We start from the raw sequence: 22,454 nt of genomic DNA on the forward strand, positions 1-22,454 counted from the left end.
AATTCATAGTCCAAAAATCAATAAAAAACAGTCTTCTCTTTCCTACAGCTAACATAAAAACTACGTAAGTGTTCAGGACCCCAAATTGACATTCTATTCTGTTACATGAGAAAGGATCAAGCTTCATTTGACCAGCAAATGAATTCTCAAAGACAATACTAGAAAAACACACCAATAAATTGCTCCCTTAGTTTGAGAATTCACAAGGTAGAAGGGAACAGAAAACCCTAATAACATTGAGGTTCCTTGCCAATAATGAACAGTTGAAAAATTAGTAAAAGTTAAAGTACATGACTTGACATAAGAATCACATGATTATTCAGAATTCTAAACACCTGTATAACAGTCATCTTTTCCAATAGTTACCCTTCCTTGCCTTATCTTTGTACCCTTAACAGCAACTGGAGTGTAGAAAATATCTGTTGAATGAATCAGATTATTCTACTTCAAGTTGGAATCATTTCAAAACCAAATAACATATCTTCATTCATTCTTTTTTAATATCCTTTATTTTATTTTTATGTGGTGCTGAGGATTAAACCCAGTACTTCACGTATGCCAGGCGAGCACTCTATCACTGAGCCACAACCCCATCCCATTTATTTATTTTTTAGTTTTAATTGGACAATATCTTTATTTTTATGTGGTGCTGAGGATCCAACCCAGGGCCTTACATGTGCTAGGCCAGTGCTCTACTGCTGAGCCACAACCCCCAGCCTCATTATTGTTTTGAAGATACTAACATAGGAAACCGTTGCCTACAAAACACCATACATGACAACCCGCTTCTCACAATAAGCACCAAAGATCTGCAACAAAAAATGATTCAAGATTTTTGTCAATAGCTCCAAGATTACTTTTATGTTGCATAAGCGTTAATATCTTAAAGAATGTTTTGTAAAAAAATTCAAACAATGCTGGATGTAGTTTACCCATCTTTGAGAAATGAATAATCTTAAATTCATAGATGTTAAGTTTCTCTTTATAAAATCAGACAAAGTTCACCTAGAATTTTTAAAAACTGACTTTCCGATTTGGGGAAAACATCATGCCCCAATATCTCTTTAAATAGATTAATATCAACAAAGACAGACTGAGGACTTGCAGTAATCTCAAGTAGTTTCATTAAGATAATTAGTTTGGGCTCTATATTTTGCCAAAAGAAACTGTTAGGTTTTCCTTTTTTTGGTTGTTGAATTCTACGTTTAAAAAAAATCAGTCCATTCTATTTATGAAGCAAAATTTCAAGCTCTGTTGTAATTTTTTAAAGCTTTTATAGCTGCGATGCAAGACTCGCCATCCCAGGAAACACACGAGTTAACATAATGGGCCTGGAAGAGGGTAAAATGATATTCGGGTTATTTTCTACCGCGTGAACAGCTATTTCCTCGCTATTTTCTACGGTTCTAAGTACCGGAACCCAAACTTCCAAAAGTTGGTTTGAGAAAAAGAAGAAAAACAGGAAACCGAAACAGGAACCCAGGCAAGAGCCTCTGCTTGAAGTGCACGCTCCGCGAACTCGACGAAGTCCCCGCGAGGCAGGCCGGGGGCCTCCTGGGCGCGCCCGCCCGCAGCCCCGGCCGCAGAGAGCCCACCGCGGTCGGCCCGCTCACGCAGAGCCCCGGCCGGCCGACCCGCCGTCTTCGGGCCCCGACCCGGGAAGGCACACCCGAGGGCGCGTACCACTCACACCCCCGGGGTGGCCAGGGTCCGGGACCCTACGGCTGCGCGGCGCCCCGACGCAGAGCCCTCCTGCAGGAGCGCCGCCACGGCTGCGGCCGGCCCGGGAGGGTCCGCCCGCGGCCCGCGCCCTGACACTCCCTTACTCTGTGAGCCGTCGTCAACACGGTCAAACTCCCAGTCAGGGGACAGAGTCTCCACCGCCATCACCCCAGCGCCTCCCACAGACACAGCCTCAACTAGCCCGGGCGGCGACGCCGGCCTCGCCCCAGCGGCTGTCACAGCACGTGACTTCCGGCCTCGGCCCCGTCCCCGCGCGCGAGGGCCGGCCGGGCTCGCAACCCCTGCGGCCGCGGGGACCGCTGGGAAAGTGAGTCCTCCGCCGGGGACGGACGCGGTCGCCATGGCGGCGGCGGCGCCTGTTTCCGCGGGCTTCTTGGGTCCTTGCGTGGGCCTTGCCACCGCTCACTACTTTCCCATGCCACACAGGCTCCCGCAATTTCACCTTGCGGTCTCACGACTATTTTTATTGCCGGGGGGAGTTGCTCCTCAGTCCGGCCTTGAAAGGGCCGCATCGACGGCGTGAGGGCTCCACAGGAAGGCGTGGTCTTGGGGAGGACGCTGTCCAGGCGCCTTTCCAAGAAGCGCAAATGTCCATCGTCTTTCCTGTCACCCGGCAGCGGAGGCCTTGCGCTCCCAGCTCGTCCAAGACCTCAGTGCGAGAGGAAGAATTAACGATTGCCCTAAAGGGCATCTTCCTGCTTACCCTGCATTCCACGGCTCTCCTCCCAGCGCTTTTAGGAACGCGGAGGGGGCTTCTCCACGAATAAGGGATTGGTGTTACCCGCACATTCTACGTTTATCCAGATATTTGCCCATGAATGTACATTGCAGCGTGGTTTTTAATAGGAAACGATCTAAATGTCCCTCAGAATGGGATAGTAATAGAAAACAATATAGTCTTTATGAATTACTAAAGAGTTATTAAAAGAAGTAGATCTGTAATGGTAAGAAACACCAACAGCAGGCAGTTGCAAAATAATGCATATTTATGGTTGCATTTGTATTTTAAGTTATATAAACATGCATATGTTTTTGCAAATTCATGGAGAGAGAAATCACACTAAAGAGGACAGCAACTCCGAAAAAGTATGTGTTGGTGAGTAGAAAGTTTTAAAGTTTTGTTGTGTATACTTAAGTTTCTACGAATCTTTAGCAAGGAGAATTTATTAAGGTTTTTTGGTGAGTTTTTTGTTTTGTTTGTTTTGTTTGTGTGTGTGTGTGTAACTTCAAGTACCAAAATAAGTAATCAATGTCCAGTGCTCTCCTCCCCACCCACACCTTACTGGCCATTGAACTCAGGGGCAGTCTATCACTGAGCTACATCCCCAGTCCTTTTTATTTTTTTTATTTTAAGACAAGATCTTACCCAGGAGTTATCCAGGCTGGCCTCAGACTTACCATCTTCTGCCTCAGCTTCCCAAGTAGCTGGTGTTGCAGGCATGCACCACAGTACCCAGGTAGAATTTCTCTTGAAAAGCTTTGTTCTAGATATTATTGTGTGGATATGGTTTGAATGCCATCCTCCAAGTTTTCATGTGTTGAAGTTTGATCCCCACTGTGAGGTATTAAGAAGGTGGAATTGGGGCTGGGGTTGTAGCTCAGTGGTTGAGCGCTTGCCTCGCATGCGTGAGGAACTGGGTTCGATCCTCAGCACCACATAAAAAATAAATAAATGAATAAATAAAACAAAGATATTTTTAAAAACTTTTAAAAAAAAGAAGGTGGAAATGTGTGTGGCTGGGATTATAGCTCAGTGGTAGAGCCAGCAGGAGGTCTCCAACACCATGGAAATGTCAAGGTGGAAATTTATACAACAATAGTATTGAGAAGTAGAGCCTTTGTGAGCTGATTTAGATATAAGGTTATTAGATATTATTGTCTGGATATGGTTTGAATGCTATCCTCCAAGATTTCATGTGTTGAAGTTTGATCCCCATTGTGAGGTATTAAGAAGGTGGAAATGGGGCTGGGGTTGTAGCTCAGAGGGAGAGAATTCGGGAGAAATGAACATACCTGTCCCTTAATCTCTTTCTATGTGATAACCCTGAACCACCTTGGGATTCTGTCAGCAAGCAGACCATTACCACATGCAGCCCCTCACACTTAGGCCAGAATTCTGACCCAAAATAAACCTCTTTGTTAAAAAATACAGCCCCAGGTATTTTGTTGCAGTAATGAAAAACAAATACAGAGACCACAGATTTGCAGTGGATCAAATATTTATCGAATGCCAACTCTACTTAAACATAAAAATAATAAAACAGACAAAAAAGATTGACCCATGCTCCTTTGGTTCTTGCTTGTGGTATTAGTGCTTAGTGGGCATTTTATTTATTTTTGACCTTCACTTTTTTTTTTTTTTTTTTTTTTTTTTGATACAGGGATCTCACTCACTGTGTTGCCAAAGCTCATCTTGAACTAGTGGACTCAACTGATGTCCCATCTCAGCCCCCTCAGTAGCTGAGATTACAGGCATGCATCACCATGCCTAGCTTCTGGCAAACCTTTTTTCACATTACTCTCTGAGTGATCTTGAAATCTGCTTTGCCGTGTTCTTCACATTTACTTTAATCACACATAATTAATCTCCCAATAGTTCATTATGATAAACTGAAGTTACAAGTAAGAGCAATTTGAATCTGCAAATACACTAATTTATTAATAAGTTAGTGTTGAAAGGGAGTATCAAGTAATGATTGTGGAGAGAAGGCACTGCCCTGCTCTGAGTTGCTCCATTTGTATGGAACAGCAGTGCCCTGACTTATTCCATTTTATAAAGCAGTTTGACCTGAGCTACTCCATTTTGAATTAAAGTGCTAAAGCAGAATGACTCGAAAACTTGTCTGAGCAAACAGATAACCTCCAGATGGTAGACATACAGAATTCATCAAGAAGAATAACCTCCAGCAATACAGCATGATCATAAGGCACAAACTGAAAATTGAATAATGAATAACGACCACTTGTGAACTTACCAAATTAAATCAGAAACTCATGGATGCAAGGACATCAAACCCATATCAGAGAAACAAGGCGCCTGAGTTTATCAATCTCACCAGAAGTAATCCTTTCACCTGAAATACATAAAAGGAGGACCACCAAAACGGTAATGGGTGGTGTTGCAACCCATCCAGTGAACTGCTCAGGAGGTCCACAGGTAACAAACTCCCAACTCTGTTCCTAGGACTTCAGCTCAGCAGGTCCTCACCCTCCCCCACTTCACAACTGCCTGCCCTCTAGACCTTGGCTTAGAATAAGTTCAGCACCCTGATAGCCTTGACGCCTGAGCAAGTTCTTCAGCTGGTTCCTGATCTGACCACTTGCAGTAAGTCTTCTGTAGTTATATTGCTCCCTGCCATAGGGCCTCTTAAAACCCTGTGTCCACCTTAACCTTCCTTAGCCTTCTGTAACCTATATAGCATTGTGTTAAGTATGATGTGTGATTTGAGTGTTATAAACATTAGTAATTAAGACTGAAATGGAAAGCTAGTAATTATGATTGCCTGGGTCATAACACCAAGTGAACCATGAGTAATTTCAGGAATTTGAAGCTGATGAAATTGATGTAGCTTGTAAATTTATTATTACTCAATAAATCCTGACAATGTGGAAAGACACAAATGTGTCCAGTCTATGTTAATGGCATAGCTTGTTCAGGACATTAGTTAAAAGCACAATTTTTTATTATATTTTTTATTTGTTCTAATTAGTTATACATGGCAGTAGGATGTACTTTGACACATCATATATAAACGGAGTATAATTTCTCATTCTTCTGGTTGTACATGATGTGGAATCACACTGGTCATGTAGTCATATATGTACTTAGGGTAATTATGTCTGATTAATTCTACTATTCTTCCTACCCTCATACCCCCTCCCCTCCCTTCACTCCCCTCTACCTAATCTAAAGTACCTCTATTCTTCTTTGCCCATCCCCCTTATTTTGAAGTAGCATCCACATATCAGAGAAAACATTTGGCCTTTAGTTTTTGGGGGGATTGGCTTATTTCACTTAGCATGGTATTCCAGTAACCATATTGCTTAGGTCTAAATCTAAACACAGCCTCTTGGTAGCCATGTGATATCAGACCAAGCAACTTAACCTCTGCCTCAATTTTCTCATCTTTAAAATGAGAAAAAAAAATAGAAAATACCTCATAGGATTGTTATAAGAACTAAATTAATTTTTACATAGAAGGCACATAGAACAATACCAACCACAAATTGTAGAGTATTTGCTATTATGAACCAATATGGCCTTATTTCTTAAAAACTTAAGGATTGCCTGTCTTGAAATTAAATATCTTTAAACCAAATTCCAGAGCCTAGAATCTCAAATTTGTTAGAAAAGTGCAAGTTAGATATTAAATAAAAAAGTACATTCACTAACTGAAAAATGCTATCTGAAAGTTTTGATTAACTATTTCTTAGACCTAGTCTACAGAAGATGAAAAATTATTTTGAGAAATTAAATCTTTCTTTATACTACTCTTCATTCACACAGTATTTTCTGCAAGGCAAGTTTGCAGATAGAAGGGGAAACATTTTACATGGACAGTATTGTACTGATTTGAGAGCTTCTGAGAACTTTAGAACAGCTGCCCACAGAAGGTGCCTGCTGCCAGCTTCCAGGAATTCTGCCTTTAACCTACAGGTGTTTATACCTGCACATTAAGTACCAGCTCACTCCATACCAAATTATTTTTACATATTATATAAATAAGGTCTTGGTGAACTTGTTTTTAATATACATTATTTTTCCTACAATGTAAAATCTGTGGTTATAACTTCCAGAAGACATCTCACCTAGTGATTTGTCACAGAGTCCTGTGTATACCTGTCAAAAAGATTCCTAATATGTTCATGTATTTTTTCAGCAAATAATCTCTCACTTGAACAGTAACATAACCTATTATGGACCTTCTCTCTCTATTGCTCATAGAAAAAGGGCTGAGGATGTGGCTCAATTTATTGAGCCCCTGGGGTTCAATTAAAAAAAAAAACCTACCAGATCTAGTCACATCCCACTTCGGCTCTTTTCCTGGATTCCCACTGTCTCTGCATGGAGTTTTCACTTCACAGCATGCAGTCCAAGGTTTCTTCCAGTCTGGCCTTTGATTTAAGGGACCCAAGCATCCCTGTACTGGTTGTGTCATCAATGATTGTGGAATCTTATAGATTACCATTATATGTGATTCTCTGAATTCCAGATTGGACTGGGAGTTCCAGTCCTGTGCTTCCACAGTATATACCACTTGGAAATTATCTGTTGATGCAGTTGTCCACCCTAATAGGGTACTATTAGTTTCCCTTTGCTGCTTAACAAATTGTCACAAACTTAGTGACTTAAAACACATCTATTATATTTCAGTTCTGGAGGTTAGAAATCCAAAATCAGTCTCAACAGGTTAAAGTCAAGGTGTCTTCCTGGACATTCTGCTGGGACAATTTGTATCTTTGTCCTTTTAGCTGCCATGCATGACTCAAACCTTTTCCTTCTGTCACCACATCTGCTATTCACTGACTCTGCCTTCCCTTTATAAGGACCTTTGTGATTACATTGAGTTTGCCTATATAATCCAGTTTAATCACCATATCTCAAAAATAATTACTTCTGCAAGTTCCCTTCAAACACATAAGCTAACACATTCTAAGGTTCGGGGGGTCAGGATGTGAAAGTCTCTGTGGCTCCTCAGCCTCACGTTGGCCATAAATTCTTTGATATCAGGGACCATGATTTATTCCCATATTGCACAGTCCCTGGTATACATTAAACACTCAAAGTGTTTGAGATATTAAAAACTGTAGTTATCGATCATTCTAGATATAAGGACTTCTTCAAATTTCTGAGTTTATTTTAAAAATGTATTTTTCAGGGCTAGGGATATAGCTCTGGTAGAACATATACATAACATGTTAGGCCCTTGTTTTAATCCCCAACACCATGAATAAATAAAAGTAGATGAAGAATGTATATTTCAAAATTAGCTGCCCTAATGACTCAATAAACTCCCATTTTAAAATAACAACTATAAATGTAAGAAATTAAGAAGTCTGAAATCCTTTCTGACAATTCCAATATCTAGATTTCCTGTGGGTCTCTTTTCTGCTGCCTGGTGATATTTCTTTTTCTCTTGGTTTTCCATCATTTGCTCTTATTTCCTGGTATATCTGATAATTTTTTCAGTGAACTCTTGCCATTGTGTGTGAAGAGTTGGCAAAGATAATTTAAGGCTATGAATGATGTTATCTTTCTCCATTTTCTCTGGAAGGCCATTAGAGTAGGGACAGATTACTTTAACCCAAACTAAGACTGTTCTGATTGAAAGCTGGGTTTGTCTTTATGACCTTCATCCTGGAGTATAACTTTGCAGGACTGCTTGGCAGAGTCTGTCAAACCTCCACTCATCTTTTCAAACTGTTAATTACTACTCTTGGCTATTCAATCTCTTAGATTCTCAGCTGCCACTTAGAAATCAGCAAATGTGAGCCATGTGCAATTGCACAAGCCTGTAATCCCAATGACTCAGGAGATTGAGGCAGGAGGATCACAAGTTCCAGGTCAGCCTCAGCAACATAGTGAGATCCAGTCTCAAAAAGAAAAAAATTAAGGGCTGGGGTTGTGGCTCAATGGTAGAGCATTTGCCTGGCATGTGTAAGGTACTGGATTCAATTCTCAGCACCACATATAAAGAAAGAAAGAAAAGAAAAGTCCATCAACAAGTAAAAAATATAAATAAAAACAAAAAGGCCTAGGAATGAGGCTCAGTGGTTAAGCACCCCTGGGTTCAATGCCCGGCACAAAAAAAGAAAAAAGAAATCAGCAAATACCTAAATCCCTTCAGGTGAAATGTGGTGTCAAATCACAGGTTCACCTCTCTAGACTTTCTCTCCTGAATTTTGGGTCAAGTCCTCTCTATCCTGGGTCATCCATGCCCTCAAAATTATTTTTAGCAAGAAAAGCAAAATGGATAAATGGGATATGGGGGGGTGGGGGTGGGAAGAGATTTCAGACACTCTAAGTAAGCCCAAATTTAGCAGCAAATTCAAAGTATTAGGGGTTATAGATGTGGCTCAGTGACAGTGTGTTTGTTCTAGTTTTTGAGTTATATTCAAAGAGTTAAGGGATTATATTCAAGGAATTAAAGGTTTTAGTAAATCGATAAGGGCTATCAAAATAATCAAATACAAACTACAGAGCTGGAAAGAACAATAATTGGAAATAAAAATAACTGACTAGAGAGTCAACATAAGGCAGGAAAAGGTAGGTCAATAAAAACCATATAATCCAAATAACTTAGAGAAAAAAACATGCATTAGTACATTACAGCAAAATGACTGAATACCAAGATAATGAGAAAATCTTGAAAGCACCAAGACATAAACGACACATCCCAGGTAAGCAACAATGTGATTAATAGTTACTTCTCATTTTAAAAATAGAGGCTATAAGACATTTATAATGACATATTCCAAGTGTTTTAAAAGAGAATGAAAACAGTCAACTAAAAATTTATATCCAGCAAAGACTGTTTCTCAAAAATGAAAGTGAAATAAAGATATTTTCAGAAAATGATACACCGAAAAATTTTGTTTCCAGCAGCTTTGCACTACAAGAAATGCCAAAAGGTGTTCATTAGGCTAAAGATAGATGACATCAGATGGTAACCTTGAACTTCAGAAAGGAGGGAAGAAGATTGAAAATACAAAATAGTTATGTAAATCCAAAAATTCTTTACTAATTATATGTTCTTTAAAAGTATACATTTTTATTAAAAGCAAAAGCAAAAATTATTGAGTTTATAATGTATATAAGAATATGATACTTTCTAAAATATACATTTTTATTAAAAGCAAAAGCAAAAATTGTTGAGTTTATAATGTATATAGGAATATGATACTTTCTATAATAATACAAAGAATGAAGCTTTGGAAGAAACATACATTTTTAAGTTTTTTATATTTCATCTAAGTCAGTCACTATTAACACTAAGTAAATATTACTAAGTTAAAGATGCAACCCAGGTCAACCAATAAAAAAGCAAAAGTGTCACTAAAAGGGTCAATGGAAGAATTTAAATGGAATGCTAAACAAAAGAACATAGGAAAAAAGAAGAACAAAAATAAATGAGACAAAATCCAAATAACAAAATGGCACACCTAAATTCTACTATGTAAAAATTATGTAAATAAGGGAGAGAATTGAACAACAGCAGAGGAGGTAGAGAGGGAAGATGGGAGGGGAGGGGAGGGGAGGGGGGTAGTAGGGGATAGGAAAGGTAGCAGAATACAACAGTCACTAATATGGCATTATGTAAAAATGTGAATATGTAACAGATGTGATTCTGCAATCTGTATTTGGGGTGAAAATGGGAGTTCAAAACCCAATTTGAGTCAAATGTATGGAAGATGATATATCATGAGCTATGTAATGTTTTAAATAATCAATAAAAAAATTATGTAAATATACTAAATATGCCAATTAAAAAGGAAAGTTTGGATTTCTGCTTCCAGCCATGATGAAGTAACCAGGAATGAACTTAATCTTCTGTCATAAACAACTAGAAAGTTGGAAAATACATAGCACCTGTGAAAAATATATGAAACTAGACACGCTATTTCAGAAATTTGGAAACAGTACTTCTGTTCTCTAATAAATGTAACAAATGAGGTAACCTCTATAATATCCCCAGATTTCTGCCTGGAAGCAATTTGGGGACTATGAACATCAAAGGAATCTGAAGAGTGTAAAACCTTGCTGAGTTAAAGTCAAAGGCCTAGTGAGCTGGAATTGCTGGGAAATTCACAGAAACCAGGCTCAGAAATCTGCTTAGAGGATCTGGGGATGTGGCTCAAGTGGTAATGCACTAGCCTGGCATGCACAGGGCGCTGGATTCGATCCTCAGCACCACATAAAAAAAAATAAATAAATAAAAATTAAAAAAAGATGTTGTGTCCACCGATATTAAAAGTTTCTCTCTCTCTCTCTCTCTCCCCCCCTGCCCCCCATCTTTTAAAAAAAGAAATATGCTTAGACCACAGTCTCTGTTCAACTACCAGGTTACCAGGGTACAGAAGGAGATTCCACAGAGACTGGAAAAATAACCACAGAGACTTAGAAACTGTATAATTCCCATAACTTGAGAAGAATGAGGAAAGTTCTCCATGACCATGAGTGCATCCTTTGGCCCCTCCCCATGGGGTCACCCTTAGTAGTAGGACAGACCTGTCAGTGGAATGAAAACTACTCTAGATTTGTCCTAGTAAAGCTCTAAAAATGGGGCTCTGGAGACGAGACTGATCTGTAAGTAGCTTAATTGCCTGCCAAAAAAACAAAACCCCAAGAATCTTTATAAGAAGAAAACCAAATCCAGGCACACAGCAGTATAAGATTCAAATATCTAACATCCAGTTAAAAACTATGAGACAGTATACTAAGAAGCGGTGACCAATAACTAGGAAGAAAATCAGGTAATAGAGATAGAAATTATAAGGATGATGGAATTTGCAGACAAGGATGTTAAAGTTCAGTTACAGGGCTGTGGCTGTAGCTCAGTGGCAGACTGCTTGCCTACCTTACCTGAGACACTGTGTTCGATCCTCAGCACCACATCAAAATAAAGGTATTCTGTCTATTTACAACTGCAAAAAAAAAATTTTAAGTGCAATTACAATCAGGTTTCAATTTTTTAAAACATAAACATGGTAAGGAAAGAAATGTAAGATATAAAAAGAGTCTAACAGAATTTTTAGAAATGAAAATGAAAGTTTTACTGAGTGAGATTTGCAGAAGATTGGACCCAAAAGAAAATCCCAGTAAATTTGTGGTGGGGGGAGGGGCATCAAAAAATCAGTGATCTTTAGAACAGTATCAAGTGCTATACTGCACATCTGATTGGGCACTCAGAAGAGGGAGGACAGGAAAATATCCGAAGAAACAATGATTAAAACTTTTGCAAATATGAAGCTAACAAAATCACATGCTAAGAAGTGCAGTGAGCCCCAAATCAGATACACACACACACACATACACACACACACAATCATATCATGATACATTGACCAAAAACCAGTTATGAAAGAAAAACAATAAAGGAAGCAAGAAAAAAAACAATAAAGGAAGCAAGAAAAAAAAGATACTTTGGGGTGTGTTGGCACATGCCTGTAATTCCAGTGACTGGGGAGGCTGAGGCAGAAGGATGCAAGTTTGAGGCCAGCCTGAACAACTAAGGGAGACCCTGTCTCAAAAAGTTAAAAGGACTGTGGGTGTGACTCCATGGTTAAAGTGTCCCTGGGTTGAATCCCTAGTGGGGGCAGGGATGGAATTATAGACTTTTCATCAGGAATTATTCAAGCTAGATGACAGTAGACCAAAAATCATAAAGTGCTCAAAGACACATGGCACATGCCTATAATTCCAGCTACTGGGGGTGGAGTTAGGGGTGGGGCTGAGGCAGGAGGATGGCAAGTTCATGGCCAGCTTGTATCTTAGTGAGACCCTGTCTCAAAATAAAAAATAAAAAGGGCTGGGCAAATGAAAAGTAGCTTAGTGGTAGAGCATTTGCCTAGCAAGTGTGAGGTCCTGGTTTGAGCCCCCAGTGTGGGGAGACAAGGCAAAAGCCCTCATCATTCTGTATCTAGCTGAAATATACTTTAAAAGTGAAGATGAGCCAGAGCCAGGCACGGTGGCACATGCCTGTAATCCCAGCAGCTTGGGAGGCTGAGGCAGGAGGATCTCGAGTTCAGAGCCAGCTTCAGCAAAAGTGAGGTGCTAAGCAACTCAGTGAGACCCTGTGTCTAAATAAAATACAAAATAGGGCTGGGGATGTGGCTCAGTGGCTGAGTACCCCTGAATTCATTCCCCGGTACCCCCCACCAAAAAAAAAAGTGAAGATGAGCCCAGCACAGTGGCCCACACCTGTAATCCCTGGCTCCTGAGACTGAGGCAGGAGGATCTCAAATTCAAAGCCAGTCTCAGTATCTTAGTGAGTACCTAAGCAGTTTAGCAAGATCTTGTCTCAAAAGGGCTGGGGGTGCTGGGGATGTGGCTCAAGTGGTAGCGTGTTTGCCTGGCATGCATGCGGTGCTGGGTTCGATCCTCAGCACCACATACAAATAAAATAAAGATGTTGTGTCCGCCAAAAACTAAACAATAAATATTTTTTAAAAAATTCCCTCTCTCTCTCTCTCTCTCTCTCTCAAAAAAAAAATTTTAAAATAAGTATTTTTTTTTAAAAAGGGCTGGGGGGGCTGGGGTTGTGGCTCAGTAGCAGAGCACTTGCCTAGCAGGTGTGAGGCACTGGGTTTGAGCCTAAGCACCACATATAAGTGAATAAGGTACATCAAAAACTAAAAAATATTTTTTAAAAGGGGAGGTGGGGCTGGGGATGTGGCTCAATAGTTAAGCGTCCTAGGTTCAATCTCCAATACCAAAAAAAAATATATATATATATATATATATATATATATATATATATATATATATATATATATATATATGTGTGTGTGTATGGGCTAGGGATATGGCTCAGTGGTTAATATTTAAAACCAAACCATACTAATATTTGCATTGAAATCAAAATTTTCTAAACATTTTAACTAGAAGGCAAAGACAGACTGGGTTTAAAAAGAAGAAGGATATGAAATAAACCCAGCAATGTTTTAAATATAAAGACACAAATGTTTTAAATACAAAAATACAGCAAGTCATGTGCAATGCTGACTCTATAAGAAAGTAGTACTGACTATACTAATATCATACAAAGCAGAGTACAAAGCAAAGAATATTACCTCAGTAAAGAGAGACTTGTTGCAAAGACAAAGGGATTAATTCATGAAAAAGACATGATAATCCTAAATATATATATTTCCCAATAATATAACTTTAAAATATATAAAATATGATGAAATAGAATAAAATAGATATATTTACAATTATATTTGGAGATTTCAACACTCCTCTCTCGCTGTTTTTACAGATTATAGAAGAATATCAAAGAATTAAAGATTACTCTCAATCATCGTAATTGATATTTGTAAAATACTCTCCTCAACAACAGCAAAATAAACATCTCTTTGATGTACAAGGACTATTCAGCAAGATGGGTCATTTGGTAAGCAAATTTCTGGAAATTTCAATAGATGAAAAGTTACATTCTCTAGACAATTGTATTATATTATTATATAGAATTATGTTAGAAATCAGTAAGAGAAGCATCCTCAAATTCATGGAAAACCTGTAAATATCTACACAAATCTCACAGGCATCATACTGAATTTTAAAAAGGCAAATCTCAAAAATTTATATACTGTACAATTTTATTGATTTGACATTCTCAAAAAGATAAAACTAACAGTGATAGAGAACAAGTCTCAAAAACTTATATACTATATGATTTCATTGATTTGATATTCCCCCCAAAATAAAACTATAGCTGTAGAGAGATGAATGGTTTTCAGGATTAAGGGTGGCTAGCAGATACAGCTATAAAGAAACAGGGCAAGGAACTTGTTCAGAGGGAAGGAAATGGACCTGTTCTGTATCCTGATCATGGTGTTCCTTATACAGATTTCTACATATGATTTGACTATATGTCAATTTTAAAACATCTAGCTATAGTTTGGCACAATTGGGAAGTAGGTGGGGCCTGGTGGTGAGTCTTGAGGTCGTTGGAGTGTCCTTGAAGGGGATTATGGAACCCCATCCCCTTCCTTTTCCAGTCTCTTTTCGTCTCCGCCATGGAGTGAGAGGCTTTGCTCTACCATGTGCTCCTGCCATAAGGTACTGCCCTGCCCAGGCCCAAAAGCAACAGACCATCCAACTATGGACCAAAACCTCCCAAACTGTAACACAAACTAAACCTTGTCTCTTTATAAGATGATTGTCTTGAGTGTTTATTATGGTGACAGAAAGCTAACTCAGCCTTCGTGTGCATCTGGCTTCAGGATTCAAATGACACTCACTGTTTGGATTTTCACTGTCTCTTTTCTATATCTTCCACATTTTTGGCTACATTCTTTAGGCTCCATATGGTAGTCCTTTGGCAGCTTCAGGCTCATATCATTCACAATATTAAATCTAGCCTAACGGAGAAAAAGAGCACACTCAACTGATAAGTCCCAGAATTAAGTCTTGCCAGTATTGATTAGCCTTTCAGGGAACTTGTGCATACTTTGCAACCAATCAATGTAATTGAAAAGATGGAAGGAATGTGCCAATTGGCTTAGTGTGGGTCAAGTGCTCCACCCTGCATGGAGTGGTGAAAGGGAGAGGTAACTTCATAGGAACCACTTGGTCTGAGAGTGAAGGAGAAGCAGATCCTTAGATGAAAACCAGGAAACTTTTGTCACAAGAAGTGGGTTGAGATGGCAAGTGGTAAAAGCAATACATGGTTATCACACTACCCAGTCATTTGGTAATCTGAAGTCAAGCAGATCAGTTCCTGTTTGCCAGATATTGAAATAAAAATTTACTTATTAAAATAGGATGATTTTTTTTAAAAAAATCATTATCTTAAAATTCCTTTTAGGGGCTGAGGATGTGATTTGGTAGTTGAGCACTTGCCTAGCATGTATAAGGCCCTTAATTTGATCTCTAGCACCCCAGGACTCCCTATGATGAAGATCTGTCAGTAGGCATACTTGAGATTGCCACCTTCTCCTGTGTGTGTGTGTATGTGTGCATGTGTGTGCACATAGCAGTTCTGGGGGTAGAGCCCAGGAACTCACATGCTAGGCAGGCATTCTACCACAGAGTTACATCTCCATCTTGCAGTCTTCTCTAATTTGGTCACAGAATAACTGGTATACCAATGGAAACAAGGTCCAAAAGGAATACCTGGTCCAAAAGCCTCTCCTCATTCACGTGTTCCTGTGCAAATAACAACAAAGAGGGAAAACTGGAAAAAGTTTATTTTAGGATCCTGATAGTCAATTGTTATGATGCATCATTATGAATTTATCCCAAGAAAACTATTAAAATTCATATGCTTGAGGCTGGGGTTTGGCTCAGTGGTAGAGCACTTGCTTCACATGTGTAAGGCACTGGGTTCGATTCTCGATTCTCAGAACCACATATAAATAAATGAATAAATATCTATAAACAACTGAAAAATATTTTTAAAATTTTTAGACATTGATGGGCCTTTATTTTGTTCATTTATCATATGCAGTGCTGAGAATCAAACCCAGTGCCTCATACATGCTAGGCAAGTGCTCTACCACTGACCTACAGCTCCAGCTCCTGCTCCTAAAAAATATTTTTTTAAAAATTCATATGCTTAATGAGATCAATCACAAGAAAAACTGAAATGACTATTAACCTCAAAGTGTGTCTTTGTTTTGTGTTGCTCTAACAGAATACTTGACTCTGAGTAATATATAAAGAAAAGAGGTTTATTTTAGCTCACAATTCTGGTAGCTAGAAAGTCCAGAAAGCATGGCACCAGCATCTAGTAAGGGCTCTCTCTAACTGTGTCACAACATGGTAGAGAAACAGAAAGGAAACCAACCACATAATATCCTGTTCTCTGCAGAACTAATCCATTTGCAGGAGACCCAATTCACTCCTGAGAGGTGGCACCCCCGTGATGTAATCATTTCCCACTAGGCCCCTCCTCTTAAAGATTCTACCCCCTTTAGGGGGAGACTAAGTTTCCAGCACATGAACTTTTGGGGGTCAATCTACCATATTCAAACCATGGCAAAATAACACTTACAGAAGACCTAATTATTTATCAGTGACAAATTCCATACAGTCTATATGTTAGATAATCTAATTTAAAGCATAATTTTCTTATCTCATTAAAATTATTTACTAATATTCAGTTCTCCCTGTTTTATAGGTTTTCCTGGGCTGGCACTCTCAAGTGTTTGTTTTTATCCTAAAATTATTTTTGTTTGAACAATAATTAGCATTGATAATATAGTTTCAAGGGTGGTTAATAAAAATTAGATATACAAATATAGCATCAATCCTATATACTATAAAATGGAGTACTCAGAAGAGCCAATTTTGAAAATAGAGAGACAGCAATGTTTCCAAATAGTCAAAAAATCCATACATTGATTTGAAAATAAGCAACCAAAAAAAGGCGAGGGCGGGAGTTGTGTCTCAGTGATAGAGCACTTGCCTGGCATATGTAAGGCACTGGGTCCCATCCTCAGCACTGCATATAAATAAATAAATAAATAAATAAAATATCCATTCACAACTAAGAAATATATTTTAAAAGTGGGTCATGGAAACCCACAGAATGTTGTTCTAAAAACTCCAAAAGTTACTGTAGAAGTAAATATTTTCCACATTTAAAAAAAGCATATAAATTGTAGGCCTTGCAAAAAATTTTTTTTTGGTACTGAGGATTGAAACCAGGGGTGCTTAACCACTAAGCCATATCCCCAGCCTTTTTATTAGAGACAGGGTCTTGCTGAATTGCTAAGTGCCTCATTAAGTTGCTGCGGCTGGCTTTGAACTCTCCATCCTCCTGCCTCAGCCTCCCGAGCAGCTGGGATTACAGGCTAAATTGTATGCTTTGCAATTTCATAAAATTCTGAATATTATGTCGAGGACAAAATAGATCCTTGAACAACTTATCAGATTTGTGCAAAGCCCTGAATGGTACTGATACTAGTTGCAAAACAATTGTCTATGCAAAACTGAATAAAAATTCCTAGTTGATATTTTAAAACTTTTTTTTTCTTTTTCTACTGGGGATTGAACCCAGGTTATTCTACCTCCAAGCTACATTCCCACCCTTTTTATTTTTTTATTTTGAGATAGGGCCTGGCTAAATTGCCCAGGGTTGCCTTGTACTTGCTATCCTTCTGCCTTAGCCTCTGAGATTATAGGCATGCACCTCTGCACCTGGCCTTAGTTGGTATTTCGTAAACCTCAAGCTAAAAAACTACTCTTACTATACAAAGCTCTTTCTTGTATAATTTTATGTGGGAATTCTTGTGTTTCACCATGGCATGTCACCTACAGGTGTGAAATTAATGCAGACTTTTGCAAAAGACTGTACAAATAATTTTATTTACAAAAATGGCACCAAAGTGAATTGAACAGTCTATGCGCATGCACACATCATTTACATCTTCAGCACAAATAACAAAAGCTACTCTAACACTAGGTACAAAGAGCAGTTCTTAAGAAAGTACTAGAGTCACACAAAGTTATGCTACACTGAGCAAGTAGCTTAAGAATACATAGCCAGTGAAATTCCATGTCTACAACCACAAGAATGGGATCCTAAGTAGAATAAGTTATACTCCATGCATGTAAAATATATCAAAATACACTCTACTGTCATGAATATCTAAAATGAACAAATTAAATAATTGAAACATGTATAAAGCTAATCAAGTTCAACTATAGAGATAAAGATCTTTCAGAACCCCACTAATTTTTCTGTTTGAAATATCTAATCTACCAGTCTGTGACCTTAAACTTGTTTTCTAAAAATCCAAAAAGGAAAAGACAGAAGAAAGTAACACAACAGAGGTTATATAAAATAAAAAATATTAAGTGCTTATAATTAAGTGAAGAAAGCCAAAATATTAAAATCATAACTTGTTTATTACTTTCTAGAATTAGGACTACATTGGAAGATAGGAAATACATATATTTATTTTCAGTAAATTCCTTTCTATTGTTCTAATTCATCTTTTCCATCAATGCATTATTTAACTAATAAAAAATTAGACACATTAGAGTTTGAAGAATAGCGCATCCGTTGGCTGCCTGCAAAGCAGTCAGTCTCAGTGACTTAGTGTATGGAGAGAAACAAAGAGCAGAGACAATAATAAAATCCAAGAAGAAGAAATAATAAAAAGCAGAAGGTTCACAGTTGACGTCCTTGACTCAGCTGGCCAGTTTGCTGGCTACAGGGATGGTCTCCATCCCTGTAGGGAATGTGGGAATGTGGTCACTTGTCACCTCGGCCTCTTCCAAGGCAGCAGTGGGAGTCACTTGATCTTCACTTTCTCACTTGGTTTGTTATAATGCCCAGAATGTGTCAAATGCCCTTTAACAAGTATTTTCTCAAGAAATCTGAACACCCAAAGTTCAGGCCAGATAAGAATCTTTTGTTTTCCATTTTGCTTCTGTAAGTTTCTCTAAACTATTTTTTCTCTCATTTTTTTTTCCTTCTCAGCAACAATGTCTTGGAAATGTGGACAGACACAGGCTCCCTCCTACGCGATAAATGCTGGGAAAAGCAAAAACCTTGCTATCTTTTCCAGAACTTCCTCTGTTCTTATTTAAAAGTTTTCTTCATTGCCAGGCACAATGCTGCTTGCCTATAATCCCAGAGACTGGGGAGGCTGAGGCAGGAGGATCAAAAGCTGGAGGCAAGTCTTAGTAATTTAATGAGATTCTAACTCAAAAATTTAAAAAGAATGGGGATGTAGCTAAGTGATAAAGCTCCCCTGGGTTCAATCCCCAGTACTGGTGTGTGTGGGGGGGGGCGGCAGGGGGTGGGGGTAGGTTCTTCATCAATGCCAAAGAAGTGAGAATTACACCAGTTATCTTTGTGGTATGGATTTCTAGTTTAATTCCACTGCAGTCAGAAGCCATACCCTGCAATTTTAATTGTTTATAGCCTTGCATTTGGTGAATCTTAAAAATATGTTTTATATATTTAAAAAGAATGTGGGGCAGGTTGTGTCTTAGTGGTAAAGCATTTTCCTAGCATGCATGAGACCCTAGGTTCAATTCCCAGACTGGAATAAAATTTTAAATAAAAATAAATTTTGAGGGGCTGGGGATGTGGCTCAAGCGGTAGCGCGCTCGCCTGGCATGCGTGCGGCCCCGTTTCGAGCCTCAGCACCGCATACAAAAAAAGATGTTGTGTCTGCCGAGAACTAAAAAAATAAATATTAAAAATTCTCTCTCTCTCTCTTAAAAAAAGAAATCTGTCCTTAAGGAGTTTATTAAAAAAATAAAAATAAAAAATAAATTAATTAATTTTGAAATATATAAATTTATGTGGTAGTTGGATGCTTCTTCTATGTTTGCTAATTAAGTCAAATATATTAATTATTTAAATATTCTGAATCATTGCTGATTTTTTCTGCTTCTATACTTTAATGAAAATGTATGTTAAAATCTTTATGATTTTAATTTTTTCTATCCTTTTTAGAGTCATAAAGTTTTACTTTATAAAATTTGAAGTTATTTTAATAACTATGTAAAAATTTAATCTTTAGCAGTTTTATTTGTAAGCAATCTAACAATCTTTTTTCCATTTTTATGTAATGAAATTACTGGTATATTTAAACTTAAGTGTACATCTTGCTGTTTTCACTCTTTTTTCCCTCACCTGTTCTGTGTTCCTTTTTCTCCTTTTGCTTTCTTTTGGACTGTTTTTAAATCATTCTATTATTTTGATAGCCACGCATTATGTTAAGTTGGGGTTATGCCTTCTATTAGTATTCTACTCATAGTTGTATTAGAAATTATTATGTAATATACATCCTTAATTTACCATAAATTAACATTTAACTTGTTTGCAATGCAATACTGCAACTTTAAAATGCTTTAGCTCCATTTTCTTTCTCTGTGAAAATCATATGCCATTGTTTTCAGGTATTTTGATTCTATATGTTTTTGAACTACATAGAACATCATCATTATTGGGGTATACAATTAATATTGATGTACATTTGCCCTCATACTTATGCCTTCCATTGCTCTCAATTCATTCCTTCATTTCTGACCTTTTATGTGGGATTGTTTTCTTTCTGCCTGATGGACATTCCCTTTCTCCAAAATTATCCAATAATTTTCTATAGTTATTTGTATACTTATTTGATATTTCATATATATACAAATATAATCCACAATATTTTATTGTTCCTTCCTCTTCTTCTTCTTTTTGTCTTCCTACATTTCTAGGCTTCCATGTGGATAATTTTTCTCCTGCTAGGAGGATGCTCTATAATAGTCCCATTATCCTGTGCCCGATGATGACAAATTCTCTTAAGCTTTTGTTTTCTAAAATCTTATTTCATCTTCATTATTGAAGTAGTGTTTTGTTTGCCAAACTCTCTAATAGCTGACTTCCAGTTATCAAGGGAACTACACTTTGGGTTCTTCCAAAAAAAAAAAAAAAAAGACACATGAGTTTTTGCCGGGTTTCTGTTCTCGCGACTACAAGGCTCAGGGTTTACTCCAGCTGAACTGGGCTGACTGGGCTACACAAAATAACCACACAAGAGACACAGATATCTTTTTCTTTGGGGTCACTGTGACAGCTCGTCTGACTTTAAGGGTCCGCAGGAAGAGAGAGCATGAGCACTGGCTTACCCCTTTTATTGAGGAGAAGCTATTCAAATGAGGCAAGGGGTCAGGTTTCAGGGGGCTGAGTCTATCTTCATGATGTCCACTGTCAGCAGGTTGACTGACACCTAGGTAGGCCACACCCAAGGTCACAGTAAGAGAAGGGGACACACATAAGGCACTTCCATGGAAGATACTATCCTAAACAGGGCAAGGGGTTATATTACAAAGGAACAGGTGAGCATAGCTCCACCCATGGAGCTGTAGCAAGACATACCCATGCAGGAGACACGGACCCTCGAACCCAAGAAGGGTGGGGAAGCTCTGCCATATTTCTGTAACTGAGCGCCTCAGCACCCAGCAGAGGAGTGTGACCCAATCACTGCAAGGTTGGTCTCCCACAAGTATTACATCATATTAATGTAAACATAAACTCTACATTTCCTAAAGTTGAGAAAGGCAGTATATAACTGTGGTGCATCACTCAGAGAAAGACCACACTCCTTAAGATACACAGATCTGAACAAATACAATGAACAAATAAAATGAACATCAATATTTGGAAGTTTGAAAGAAACCAGAAGTCACAAAACATAGAAAAGGGGATTGAAATGGCAAAGGTTAGTACCCAAAGCTAAACCCTGAATGTTTTCTACAATTCTCCAAGTTTTTAAAGTGGTTCTTTCTCCTTACTTCTTAATCACATTTATTCATTCATTAGCTTTTTCTCTTTTACAAAGTTCTTTTTAAAGCTCTGCTTAGTGCCAGATATTGTAAATCCAGATAAATCTGACATGGACTCAGTCTAAAAAGAGCTTGCAGCAGAGAAGATAACAGGTGGCACAAATATCAATAACAGATTGAGAGGTTCATAAGATGGCATAGTCAAAAATTCTTCTCAACTTAGAGGAGTGAAAGATTGCATAGGGGAATAAGGAGGTTAAGAGAGGAAGGAATTGTGGGTGGGGTGGGAGGTGGAGTGCCTCCAGGAGGCAATCTTTGAGCTGTACCTTTAAAAAGGAAGGAATTTGGTCGTGCCAAGATGGTAACAAATGCCAAACTTTTCTGGGATGCCTTGTCCAGGAAGGAATGTCAAGTACTGCTGTCAGGCTTCGAGTTACGCGTGCAAAAGAGCAGTGAAAAATCAGTAAATGCCAAACTGTAAGTTCCGGTTGAGATAAGTACTTGGCTAAAGCCTGTCTCAGCATTGCTTCCAGAGAGGTGGGGGAGAAGGGCATGTGTCTGCTTTCCACTGGTACCAGCTCTGCACCAGGCCCAATGGACAGAATCTCATTGATCCTTTCATCATCCTACGAGATCGATATCAGGATCCCTATATATAGCAAAGGTGCACCTACCCCTTATATTTCATAGCTCCACGCATACAGGCCTTCTCAGGACGGTCATGGATATGAGTTGGGGGTGTCAG

At 38.5% G+C, this 22,454-nt stretch overlaps 1 long non-coding RNA gene and 1 pseudogene across 2 annotated transcripts in view; one reads left to right on the forward strand and one right to left on the reverse strand.

Moving 5' to 3' along the window:
* Nucleotides 1–1,941, reverse strand: part of LOC308658381 (WASH complex subunit 4-like) — a 54,316-nt pseudogene extending 52,375 nt beyond the window's left edge. The window contains exon 1 of the transcript XR_014024305.1: nt 1,827–1,941. The product of XR_014024305.1 is annotated as a WASH complex subunit 4-like (transcript). The remainder of the gene's footprint in view (nt 1–1,826) is intronic.
* A 139-nt stretch (nt 1,942–2,080) lies between these two features.
* On the forward strand, nt 2,081–13,859 carry LOC308658350. Its single transcript, XR_014024154.1, has 3 exons — nt 2,081–2,839; nt 4,125–5,068; nt 13,725–13,859. It is a non-coding gene; the product is annotated as an uncharacterized lncRNA (long non-coding RNA).
* Nucleotides 13,860–22,454: the final 8,595 nt, after the last annotated feature.

Source organism: Spermophilus citellus (assembly GCF_964194105.1).
Source record: "Spermophilus citellus genome assembly, chromosome: 10".
Classification (NCBI taxonomy): Eukaryota; Metazoa; Chordata; class Mammalia; order Rodentia; family Sciuridae; genus Spermophilus; species Spermophilus citellus.